This window comes from Schistocerca cancellata, chromosome 7 (assembly GCF_023864275.1).
Source record: "Schistocerca cancellata isolate TAMUIC-IGC-003103 chromosome 7, iqSchCanc2.1, whole genome shotgun sequence".
Classification (NCBI taxonomy): Eukaryota; Metazoa; Arthropoda; class Insecta; order Orthoptera; family Acrididae; genus Schistocerca; species Schistocerca cancellata.
Window position 1 is genome coordinate 13,866,998 of NC_064632.1, and position 12,290 is coordinate 13,879,287.

Sequence of the window (12,290 nt, forward strand, 5' to 3'; positions counted from 1 at the left end):
GCTCCTGGGGTATCGGCGAGGACCATTCGCAACCGTCTCCATGAAGCTGGGCTACGGTCCCGCACACCGTTAGGCCGTCTTCCGCTCACGCCCCAACATCGTGCAGCCCGCCTCCAGTGGTGTCGCGACAGGCGTGAATGGAGGGACGAATGGAGACGTGTCGTCTTCAGCGATGAGAGTCGCTTCTGCCTTGGTGCCAATGATGGTCGTATGCGTGTTTGGCGCCGTGCAGGTGAGCGCCACAATCAGGACTGCATACGACCGAGGCACACAGGGCCAACACCCGGCATCATGGTGTGGGGAGCGATCTCCTACACTGGCCGTACACCACTGGTGATCGTCGAGGGGACACTGAATAGTGCACGGTACATCCAAACCGTCATCGAACCCATCGTTCTACCATTCCTAGACCGGCAAGGGAACTTGCTGTTCCAACAGGACAATGCACGTCCGCATGTATCCCGTGCCACCCAACGTGCTCTAGAAGGTGTAAGTCAACTACCCTGGCCAGCAAGATCTCCGGATCTGTCCGCCATTGAGCATGTTTGGGACTGGATGAAGCGTCGTCTCACGCGGTCTGCACGTCCAGCACGAACGCTGGTCCAACTGAGGCGCCAGGTGGAAATGGCGTGGCAAGCCGTTCCACAGGACTACATCCAGCATCTCTACGATCGTCTCCATGGGAGAATAGCAGCCCGCATTGCTGCGAAAGGTGGATATACACTGTACTAGTGCCGACATTGTGCATGCTCTGTTGCCTGTGGCTATGTGCCTGTGGTTCTGTCAGTGTGATCATGTGATGTATCTGACCCCAGGAATGTGTCAATAAAGTTTCCCCTTCCTGGGACAATGAATTCACGGTGTTCTTATTTCAATTTCCAGGAGTGTAGAAAGACAGTGAAACTACCACTAGGCTACTACCCTTCGCAGAACGTTAGTTTCGGAGTCTTGTCTGCTCTGTCAAGGGGGGACAGATTGTCATCTGCGACATCTCATCCAAAAGAGCACAATGCTGGTGCACGCACAAGTGTTTCGGAGCGCACCGTTGATGGTACATTGTTGAACTTGGAGCTCAGCGGGAAACAATCCCTACGTGTTTACATGTTGACCCGACGACAACGTCAATTACGATTGCAGTGGGCACCGGAGTATCGGGATTCGACTGTCGATCATTCGAAACACGTCAGCTCTTGTAGTGAATCATATTTTTGCTACACAATGTCATTGTTGTCTCCACAAATGCCGTCATCGAAGTGAACGGCGGCTCGAAACGTGAGGCGCGTCACGGATGCAGGCTGGTGGCAGCGGTATTATGCTGTGGGAGAAATTCTGCTGGTCTTGCATGAGACCTGTGGTAGTGATCGAAGTCACGGTGACAGCCGCGAAGCAAATGCATTCCTTCACGCTTCGTGTCTTCCCCGACGGCTACGTTATCTTTCAGCAATATAACTGTCCGTATCTCTGAGCCAGTGGTTTAAGGAGCACTATAGTGAACTCACGCTGATGTCTCAGCGAACAAATTCGCCTGACGTTATCTTATGGAACTCATCTGGGTCACCATCCGGTGCCATCATCACACACGCAAATCAGCGGTCCGTTATTTACACGAATTATATGACTTGTGCGTAGGCTTCTAATGCCACATACCTCCACAATACGTACCAACAAACTGTCGTATCCATGTTACACAGTATCAGTGAGGTATTTCGTTCCAAAGACGGACAAACAAGTTAATAAGCAGGTGGTCATAATGTTTTGGTTCATCAATGTATGGTGATTTTAACCAGTAACGAAAAATAATTGACCATCACAGGTTGCATTGTAAACGACTACTGGCAGCGACAATACACGCTCCCGTCTGGTATGGAACGATTACTGCACACGTGCTAGCATTTCAGCGGAGATGTTCGAGCAGGCTGCAATAGTAGGTCGTTGCTTATTGTTGGGTATAGTTGTTAAGTCCTTGTAGGCAGTGTCTTTGAGCTTTCCCCACAGGAAAAAATTTATAGGCGTCAAACCCAGGAAACGGGCCAGTCAAGGTACAAGTCCTGTGTGTCCATTCCAATGATCTGTTAACAATTCGTGAAGACATGCTGTAGTACTTTCTGTACTGTGGGCTGGACGGCCATCATGTTGGATTCACAGGTTCAATAAAATGGAATACATTATACAAATACTCATATAATAACACTTTTGTCATTGCCTAAGGAATTTCAGGCAGTACCTGTTTGTAAATTAGTATCATAATTGTGACATTTCACTTGAGAGTCTCATACAAAACAAGATTATTTTCATATTAGATCATTCATAATAAAATACTATAAAGTTACAAACATGTAGAAGTTACTATACTGATGTTGATGTGCATCGAGATCAGTTTATTAATTATTAATTCTTCGTGAGAAAGTATCATAATCTTACAAAGATACACAAGTTGCAACATCACTGATAGTGCGTGTCAAGATCATGTTATTAATCAGCATCTATGGGACGGCGTACCGAACAATCTCTGACGAAAACAAATGCAATAAAACAGTCCGTGAAGAAGTACCATTAAAAACATAAATACAAAATTATACACTTCCGGTTTCTTGGGCAGACACACTATTATGTAAAATTAAGGTGGGGGGGGGGGGGAGAGGAAAGGGAAGTGAAGGAACTGGTGATGTCAGTTGCTTCAGGACTTGGTGCAGACTTAGCATACACTTTCACTCATTGCCGCCGATGCCACAACAAGTCCCGAGGCAGCTAACATCATCACTACCTTTGCTTTCCTTTCCTTTCTCCCTCCTCCACCTTCAATGTACATAACATGTATTACAGTTGAGAATTCCGTGTGGTGTCTTTTCTTTCGGTCGTACTGAAAAGAAAAGACACCAAGCATTCATGTAAACACACTCTTCATCACGCAAAACTGTCGTCACCGATGTCCTGACATTAGCACAAGAGCAAGTTTTTTATAGCTCTTCCCACAGAAGAGTAGCACGATTTACAGGTTCAAACAAATAGTTACATCGAATGATAAGTGGCACACCTCGATCGCAATCGATGGTCTGGCTAGCATAAATGTTCATATCCATAGCCTGCTCACAACAACTGTATCACTCTCTACCAAATTCACTGCCTGTCATGGAGTTCAGAAGTCTCTGTTCTAACATCTGACCAGTCTTCTAGTAGTTTCAGTGAGTAACAGTAAGAGTTTATGCACTCGACTCACAAATCAACGGATACTGAGGTGAGTGCTCCAATAAAGTTCGATCTCACACAGATGTAACACAAGGAATTCGATGTCATTTGTTAACAAATGAGAATAGAACTGAGTCCCTTGTCGCATAGTTTAAGTGTTTAACCAGGTAAGACTTTAAAGCAATGAATTGGTGCTCTGGTGTCACCGCCAGACACCACACTTGCTAGGTGGTAGCCTTTAAATCGGCCGCGGTCCGCTAGTATACGACGGACCCGAGTGTCGCCACTGTCAGTGATTGCAGACCGAGCGCCGCCACACGGCAGGTCTAGAGAGACGTGCTAGCACTCGCCCCAGTTGTACAGCCGACTTTGCTAGAGATGGTTCACTGACAAATTACGCTCTCATTTGCCGAGACGATAGTTAGCATAGCCTTCAGCTACGTCATTTGCTACGACCTAGCAAGGCGCCATTACCATTTGCTATTTATCTTGTGATGCATGTACCGTCAGACCGATGTTCACCAATTATGGATTAAAGTTAAGTATTCCAGCAGCAATGTACCTTATTGGCTATATTAATTAGATTGTCCTGTTCCAGACCTCACGCCACCCTGCGTGAGCTTAAACGGGTGCCTTTCGGCTACCGGTCATAGTGGCTTGGCTGTCTTGCCAAGTCACAACAGGTGCAGCATGTCCTTGTAACGTCAGCATAATAATATATTGAAAGGTCTCTGTTGGATTCCTTTCATGTCAATTTCTTAAATCTGTTGTCATTTAAGGCATGAATTCCTCTTCTAAATTTACTGTGGTGTTCCTGACTCTATCTGGGAGGAGACTGAGCAGTGGAACATGTTACTTTTACACATAAACAAGAACGATCTGTCACACTACCACACTTTAAAACACAGTTCATATGTAATTCATGTCACCCAGTCTCATACGGAACCTACATCCGCTTTCTTTTATATACTGTATATGATAAGATACTGTCATCCCCCTTCCCTTCTGTGTGAAAGGATGAATGAGCAAATCTATTTCTAGTTGCATGCTTGATGGTAGCAGACAAGCATGTCTGCTAGAGAACAGTAGGACCAACGTCGGAACAGGTACCTTCGCTTTCTAAAAGCAAAGAGGTTTCTATCCTTAGTATGGTCCTGTCCGTCCCTTGTCATGTTGGTATAGGGAGCTGCCTCTCTGGTCACTTCCGTTTTGTATCTGTGAGGCACCCTCAGGTGGGGCCCATGGCAGTCTGTCCATGGCGAGCGTCTGAAGTGGTAAGATCTCCGGCTAAGCGCATCTCTGCTAAGTCTGTAGGACAATGGATTTCTTAAGTTCAGCCTAAATGAAAATTTAATCACCTTTATTTCAGGTTTAGCTCTAAAATATCTAACGTTATCTTAAATTGCAAGACAATATAATTTGAGCGTGAACTTTAGAATATCTTCCAGTAGTTGCTTTGTCACTACTTTGTGAGTAAAGTGGAACCACATGTTGATGATCTGTAACTCTAACTAAGATCAACAATCTTAAATGCGAATGTGCATGGTATCATAACGTCTCGTGTTGACAATATTTTTCAATACAGCAACTTTTCTTTATGTTCAACCCATGTGGGGTGTACTTCGTGAGACCAGTACCACGTACTTATACAATTGTTTGACCCGTTAGGTTAATAGTAAGAGAATAGTAATCAGTTCGAGGTTCGAGGTAATTTATTTTAACTATCAAAATTATTGTGGAGTTACACTCTGTGTGTAAACCAAGTTGACCATGGGATGCATGTGGCGTAATCATCAAAGTATCCCTGAGCTATTCTTTTTGGGAAGATTTCACAAAGAGTTAGTATGAATTTAGTATACCAGTGTCTGGTAATTTAATGACAGACAGGATTGCGCCACGAACGTAACTTCTTTGGGTGAAAATTGAATCGGTTGGTTGTGGTTAATTTCGTCTTTCATATATTTCAATGTTCTTCGTGTGTTATTTTATGAATGCAGTGTAGTATGCAGTCTCCCAATCATGGCTCCATATTTGATGTGTTCCGTAAGATTACAAACTCACATTTTCACAATCCTAAATAAGGCACCAGTTTAGTTATGAATCAAGTTTAATATGTTGAAATTTTAATGGAACAGTGATCAATGTTGAAATAAATGTCCAAATATAAACTGATATTTATTCTTTTTATTTAAATTCTCTTTATATATATACTGGTTGTCGTAAGATGACTATTAAAAGGTTATAATTAATGTTAGTCTGGTTGGGAATTTGGTAAGCAAGACTGGATACCTGGTGAAACAGTTGCTCAGTAATGCAAGGTTAACTTCCCCAGATAGCTCACAGCTTTTAACCCGTTTTTATTATCTTGAATATCAGCACCGCTTTCAGAACAACTTAATGCAGCAACATTACAATATTCAGTACAACTCTCTCAAAGGGACCCCACACACAGACTCGTTAATAGGTAGACTTACAACAGTTTTAGTAGGAGATGTAATGGACTCGGATATGTTGACCTCTGAAACGCAGTCTCTTGAGCAGACCGTTGGCCATCAGGACGGCTGTCCCAAGGCAGATTAGCAGAATGTAATTTCTTGTTGTGGTAGTCCAGTGAACGACTTTGGGTTGAGTGGAAGTAGAAAACTGGTCTTCCATTATGTAGATGTAACTTGCTGTGCTGGTCCTGTGTGGCAAGGACCACGTATCGAACTGATGCATGTCATTGAGCAAAGGCCTCTGCTGACGCGAGGGTGGCAATGCCCTCGGCAAGGACCTGGCACCAGCTTGTCGAGGCCGGTTCTCGGGCTCCTGGCAGTTGCCTCTCTATTCGGCAGTCCCGTCTTCTCACGTTCCTAATATCAACTGTGTTAATTGCTTTGCCATCAAAGACCATTACACAGACACATCAGATATAAAAAAAATAAAGTTTCCATGATCGTTATGACACTTTACACCCTTGCCTACTAAAACTACTAATTGGCAGAAAAGAATTATACTGCAAATACATTACGGCTTCTTTGCCTCTCGAAAATCAACAATCGAATTTCTTATTACCTTAGCCTTTAAAATCTGATTATTAATGACATAAAATCAACTTATTACAAATATACAGGATGAGTATCCTAAAACGTGCGTCGCAAATATTGCGGAAATATTTACTTATTTGTGTGCGTCTGAAGTAGTGCTGCAGGGAACTGACATAATGAATCCTGCAGGGCTGTCATCAATCCGTAACAGTAGCAGGGGGTGGGGATCTCTTCTCAACAGCTCGTTGCAAGGCATCCCAGATATGCTCAATAATGTTCATGTTTGGGGGGCTTGGTGGCCAGCGGAAGTGTTTAGACTCTGAAGAGCCACTCTGTAGCAATTCTGGACCTGTGGGGTGTCCTGCTGGAATTTCCCAAGTCCGTCGAAATGCACAATGGACACGAACGGATGCAGGTGATCAGACAGGATGCTTACGTATGTGTCACCTGTCACAGACGTATCAAGGATCCCATGTCACTCCATCTGCACACGCCCCACACCATTACAGATCCTCCACCAGCTTGAACAGCCCCTGCTGACATGCAGGGTCCATGGATTCATGAGGTTATCTCCTTACCCATACACGTCCATACACTCGATACTATATGAAACGAGACTCGCCCGACGAGGCAACGTGTTTGCAGTCATCAACAGTGCAATGTCGGTGTTGACAGGCTCATGAGAGGCGTAAAGCTTTGTGTCATGCAGCCATCAAGGGCACACGTGTGGGCCTTCGCCTTCGAAAGCCCATATCGATGATGTTTCGTTGAATAATTCGCACGTTGACACTTGTGGATGGCCCAACATTGAAATCTCCAGCTATTTGCGGAAGGGTTGCACTTCTCTCACGTTGAACAATTCTCTTCAGTCGTCGTTGGTCCCGTTCTCACAGGATCTTTTTGTCGCAGCAGCGAAGCCGGAGATGTGATGTTCCACCGGATCCCTGATGCCGGCCGCTGTGGTCGAGCGGTTCTAGGTGCTTCAGTCCGGAACCACGCGGCTGCTACGGTCGCAGGTTCGAATCTTGCCTCGGGCATGGTTGTGTGTGATATCATTAGGTTAGTTATGTTTACGTAGAAGTAAGTCTAGGGGACTGACGACCTGAGATGTTAAGTCCCGTAGTGCTTAGACCCATTTGAAGCATTTTGATCCCTGATATTCACGGTACACTCGTGAAATGGTCGTACGGGAAATCCCTACTTCATCGCTACCTCGGAGATGCCGTGTCCCATCGCTTGTGCGCCGACAATGACGTCACGTTCAAATTCACTTAAAACTTGCTAATCTGCCATTGAGCCGCAGTAATCGGTCTAACAACTGCGCCAGACACCTGTTTTCTTATATAGACGTTGCCAACCACAGTGCCGTATTCTGACTGTTTACCCATCTCTGTATTTGATTTGAATACACATGCTTATACCATTGTCTTTGGTGCTTATATATATATATATATATATATATATATATATATATATATATATATATATATATATGACTGATTATATTTCCCATGGTGCCCAAATTTCCACTGTACGAAATACCTTGTCAACGGTGACAACCAGATCGTCCATCGAGACAGGTTCTGCCAGTTCCCTGCAGTTGAGTAGTTGGTGGTGGTCTTGACGTTCACCACACCAACACAGTTCGTCCTCTGGGATTTATCTCCATTTCTTCATGTTTAACTTAAACCGAGACACTCTAGTTCTCAGTCCATTGAGGACCTTCCGTGTATGGGAGGTGGTGACGTGCAGCAAGTTCTTCTTTGAAGTCATCCGAATATTCCTGTGATGATGAACTACGTCATAGTTGTATTCTATGGGTTGCAGGTGGTGTCGGAATTGGTTGCGGAAATAAAAGAGCTATTGATGTGCGGTTTTCTCAGACTGGATTGACAGCCATGGGCTGGTATTGCTAGCCAAAAAACAGATTGTAACAAAACTTAGAAGTTGTATTTTTTGTGAAAACATACGCTTTTTTAAATGGAACAGTGCAAACACTGCAGACTAAAAATAGGGTGAACTAGAATATCAGAGGTGTTTGTCACACGATTCTACTTGAATCGTTTATGAGATATGGTATTTCGATAAGTGTCCACATCGACACTTGTTTGTGCGATTCAACCTGCTCAGTTGCCAGGTACGATGATGTTATGCTTGTTTATAGTGTGCATTGCGACTTGCTAGTGAATTAGTGTGTGACAGTCCAAGCAGAATGTCGTCAGTGGACGATGGGGTTTACCAATGCAGAAAAAACCGACACACCGATGTTGTATAGAGAGTATGGGAAGAATGCAGTTCGTTTTTCTATGGTGTACTGTGGTGTGTGTGTGTGTCGGCTCGATGGAGATGGTGGTTCAAGTCTGGCTGACACAGGTCGGCGTCCGTCGATCGTTATAACTCCGATGTGTAGCTCTCGAAACAAACTCCTCGCATTGTTTGGTTAGTTTCAGGTACTATCTCCCTTTAACAGATATCCGCGTGTCGATGGAGCAGCACGGCGGACTGTATAAGCGGCCCTCTCTTATAATTGAAGCAATAGTGATCGAAGGATGTCTGTCTTCTTTACTGCCACACGCAGCAACTGCATCTCTCGGTACTGCACCTCTCGGTACTCCAACTATGGTCGCAGGTTCGAATCCTGCCTCGGGCATGGATGTGTGTGATGTCCTTAGGTTAGTTAGGTTTAAGTAGTTCTACGTTCTAGGGGACTGACGACCTAAGATGTTAAGTCCCATAGTGCTCAGAACCATTGAACCGTTTTTTTTTATCTGAAACAATAAACCTAATGTCCTCCGCGTGTTCGCCACGGCCTTATAAGCTTACGCGAAACTTGATAATAGTAGTTCTTAACGCCCGGTTTTCAAATGAATGTTCAAACGTAGATAATATGATATCTCGAATCATAAGTTCCACCATTCAAGACGATGCCAGATTATAGTCTTAGGAGTTGCGAGGATGTTGATTTGTGAAGTATTATAACGTCGTTAAGGCGTCGCCACGGTGCTAATTCAATAGCTCCTACCTCGTAAATCCAGAGATAAGGTGTTCTCTAAATAAAGTACTGAAGGCGTCGAATTTCGATGTAAACTTACTGTTCCGTGTCAATAATGTCACTAAATCACGTTTAACTTCGGTGTTCTCTCAAGTAATAATTATTTCCCAACAATGCAGTAAAGAGCCATTAAATGATGTAGCCGACACGAATCATTTAAGTTATATCTGAATTTATTGAACTTCTGAATTACTTAACCACTGCACTGGAAAGCACACCGATGTGTCATTCAGGGAATTGAAGCTATTTGCATCAGCGGTTCTGACATTGACTACAGCTTCCGACAACACGGCGTACCTGTGAATTCTTCATGATCGCGTGTAGATGTTTCCTACTCAAGGCTGTTTGTAGAGTTTATGTCGGCGGTTGGTATGTTGCTGTATACTTCAATGTTCGTGACTGTCACAGATCACGACGATTAAATTCCAGAGTTGATTAAGTATCACACGACTTAATTTTCCTTCACGTATAATAACTGTTCCGTTGTCCGGCTCAACGATAACTGTTATCTTACATCTGTTCAGAATTCTGACTAGTACGTCAAGACGATACTGGAAAAGCTTTAAATCTCCAGATCGGTCTGAAACAATCTAGTAGCGGTCAGTAGGCGTACTGTTACCGCACTGTTAGAGCAAATTAACATCTCCATTGAGGTTCTACATTGTACTCGCAGCGAACTTTCAGCTCGATGCGGCTACAGCTCTCTCCTTGGGTAAATGTTATCTATGATTACTTGATCTTGTCTGGATGTTGCCGGCGCTAGTGGCCGAGCGGTTCTAGGCGCTTCAGTCAGGAACCGCGCGACCGCTACGGTCGCAGGTTCGAATCCTGCCTCGGGCATGGATGTGTGTGATGTCTTTACGTTTAAGTAGTTCTAAGTTCTAGGGGACTGATGGCCTGAGATGTTAAGGCCCATAGTGCTCCGAGCCATTTGAACCAATTTTGTCTGGGTGTTAATCTTCGTAAGGCATACTTTCTAATTCTTTATTTAGAGTTTCATACTTCGTATCATCTGATAGTCTTTCATTTAGTTCTTTCCTAGTAAAGATCGTTGTTAGTTACATAGTATTTCTGTTAGTCAAACTTACAATAGTGTTAATATTCTGTAGCTCCCGTCAAGGTCGGAATAACTAATTTTTTTCATATATCTTTTGCTACCAAAGGAATGTCATTAGGGACTCTAGATGTTTGGGGTGTTATAGTACGCAATAAGATATCACACTAGAAGTCAACTAGCTCGGCAAGTATTTACCAATCTCTTAAATCAGGTACGTGAAAGTGGGAGTGTAGCACATAGACAACGCAACAGGAGGGAACAAGTGGCGACAGAATAAGGGGAAATTAATGTTCTTGCTGCTGTTGTACGAGTAGTTAGCTCCCGTGAAATCACATGGGGATGTGGGATGAGTCAGGCAAGTCGCCTACACATTCTCTATCGACATATGTCCTAATCCTATCGCATCTCTCTCCATCAAGGGCTGCATGGAACGATATGAGAATCTTGTTAGTATCTGTACATGGACATTAAGACACGATAATCCGTATGTATCACTTATCTTGTTTAATGATGAAGCTACACTTACCACTCAAGGAGTAGAGTGTAAACGTGTGGTGTAGGATAGTGAACTACCATCTCACAATCCCATTTGCCACAGAGGCGCGTTGAAGGTGTACAAGTACTGAAGCCTCGTAACGACCACCTTCCATCGATGTTAGAAATGTTCCTGTGCATACTAGCAGGAACCTGTGGTACCAAGAAGATGGCTCTCCTGCCCATTCTGCACGAATTATCACAGCATATCTTCAGGAATTGTTTCCAGGTGGTTCGACTGGACGCAAAGGACCGTACCTTGACCGGTCCATGCCTCAGATTTGATGCCTGTAGTCTCTTTTCTGGGGGAAATGCTGAAAACGCTATACAGGGTGAGTCACCTAACATTACCGCTGGATATATTTCGTAAACCGCATCAAATACTGACGAATCGATTCCACAGACCGAACGTGAGCAGAGGGGCTAGTGTAATCGCTTAATACAAACCATAAAAAATGCACGGAAGTATGTTTTTTAACACAAACCTACGTTTTTTTTAAATGGAACCCCGTTAGTTTTGTTAGCACATCTGAACATATAAACAAATACGTAATCAGTGCCGTTTGTTGCATTGTAAAATGTTAATTACATCCGGAGATATTGTAACCTAAAGTTGACGCTTGAGTACCACTCCTCCGCTGTTCGATCGTGTGTATCGGAGAGCACCGAATTACGTAAGGATCCAAAGGGAACGGTGATGGACCTTAGGTACAGAAGAGACTGGAACAGCACATTACGTCCACATGCTAACACCTTTTCATTGGTCTTTTTCACTGACGCACATGTACATTACCATGAGGGGTGAGGTACACGTACACACGCGGTTTTCGTTTTCAATTACGGAGTGGAATAGAGTGTGTCCCGACATGTCAGGCCAATAAATGTTCAGTGTGGTGGCCATCATGTACCGTGTGTACCCTGATGTGCCTACAACACCAGAGGATATGAAACAACGTATTGCGGCAGCCTGCGGCGACATTACACCAGATGTACTGCGGCGTGTACGACATTCATTGCGCTAGAGATTGCAATTGTGTGCAGCAAATGATGGCCACCACATTGAACATCTATTGGCCTGACATGTCGCGACACATTCTATTCCACACCGTAATTGAAAACGGAAACCACGTGTGTACGTGTACCTCACCCCTCATGGTAATGTGCATGTGCGTCAGTGAAAAAGACCAATAAAAGGTGTTAGCATGTGGACGTAATGTGCTGTTCCAGTCTTTTCTGTACCTAAGGTCCATCACCGTTCCCTTTGGATCCCTACGTAATTCGGTACTCTCCGATACACACGATCGAACAGCGGAGGAGTGGTACTCAAGCGTCAACTTTAGGTTACAATATCTCCGGATGTAATTAACATTTTACAATGCAACAAACGGCACTGATTACGTATTTGTTTATATGTTCAGATGTGCTAACAAAACTA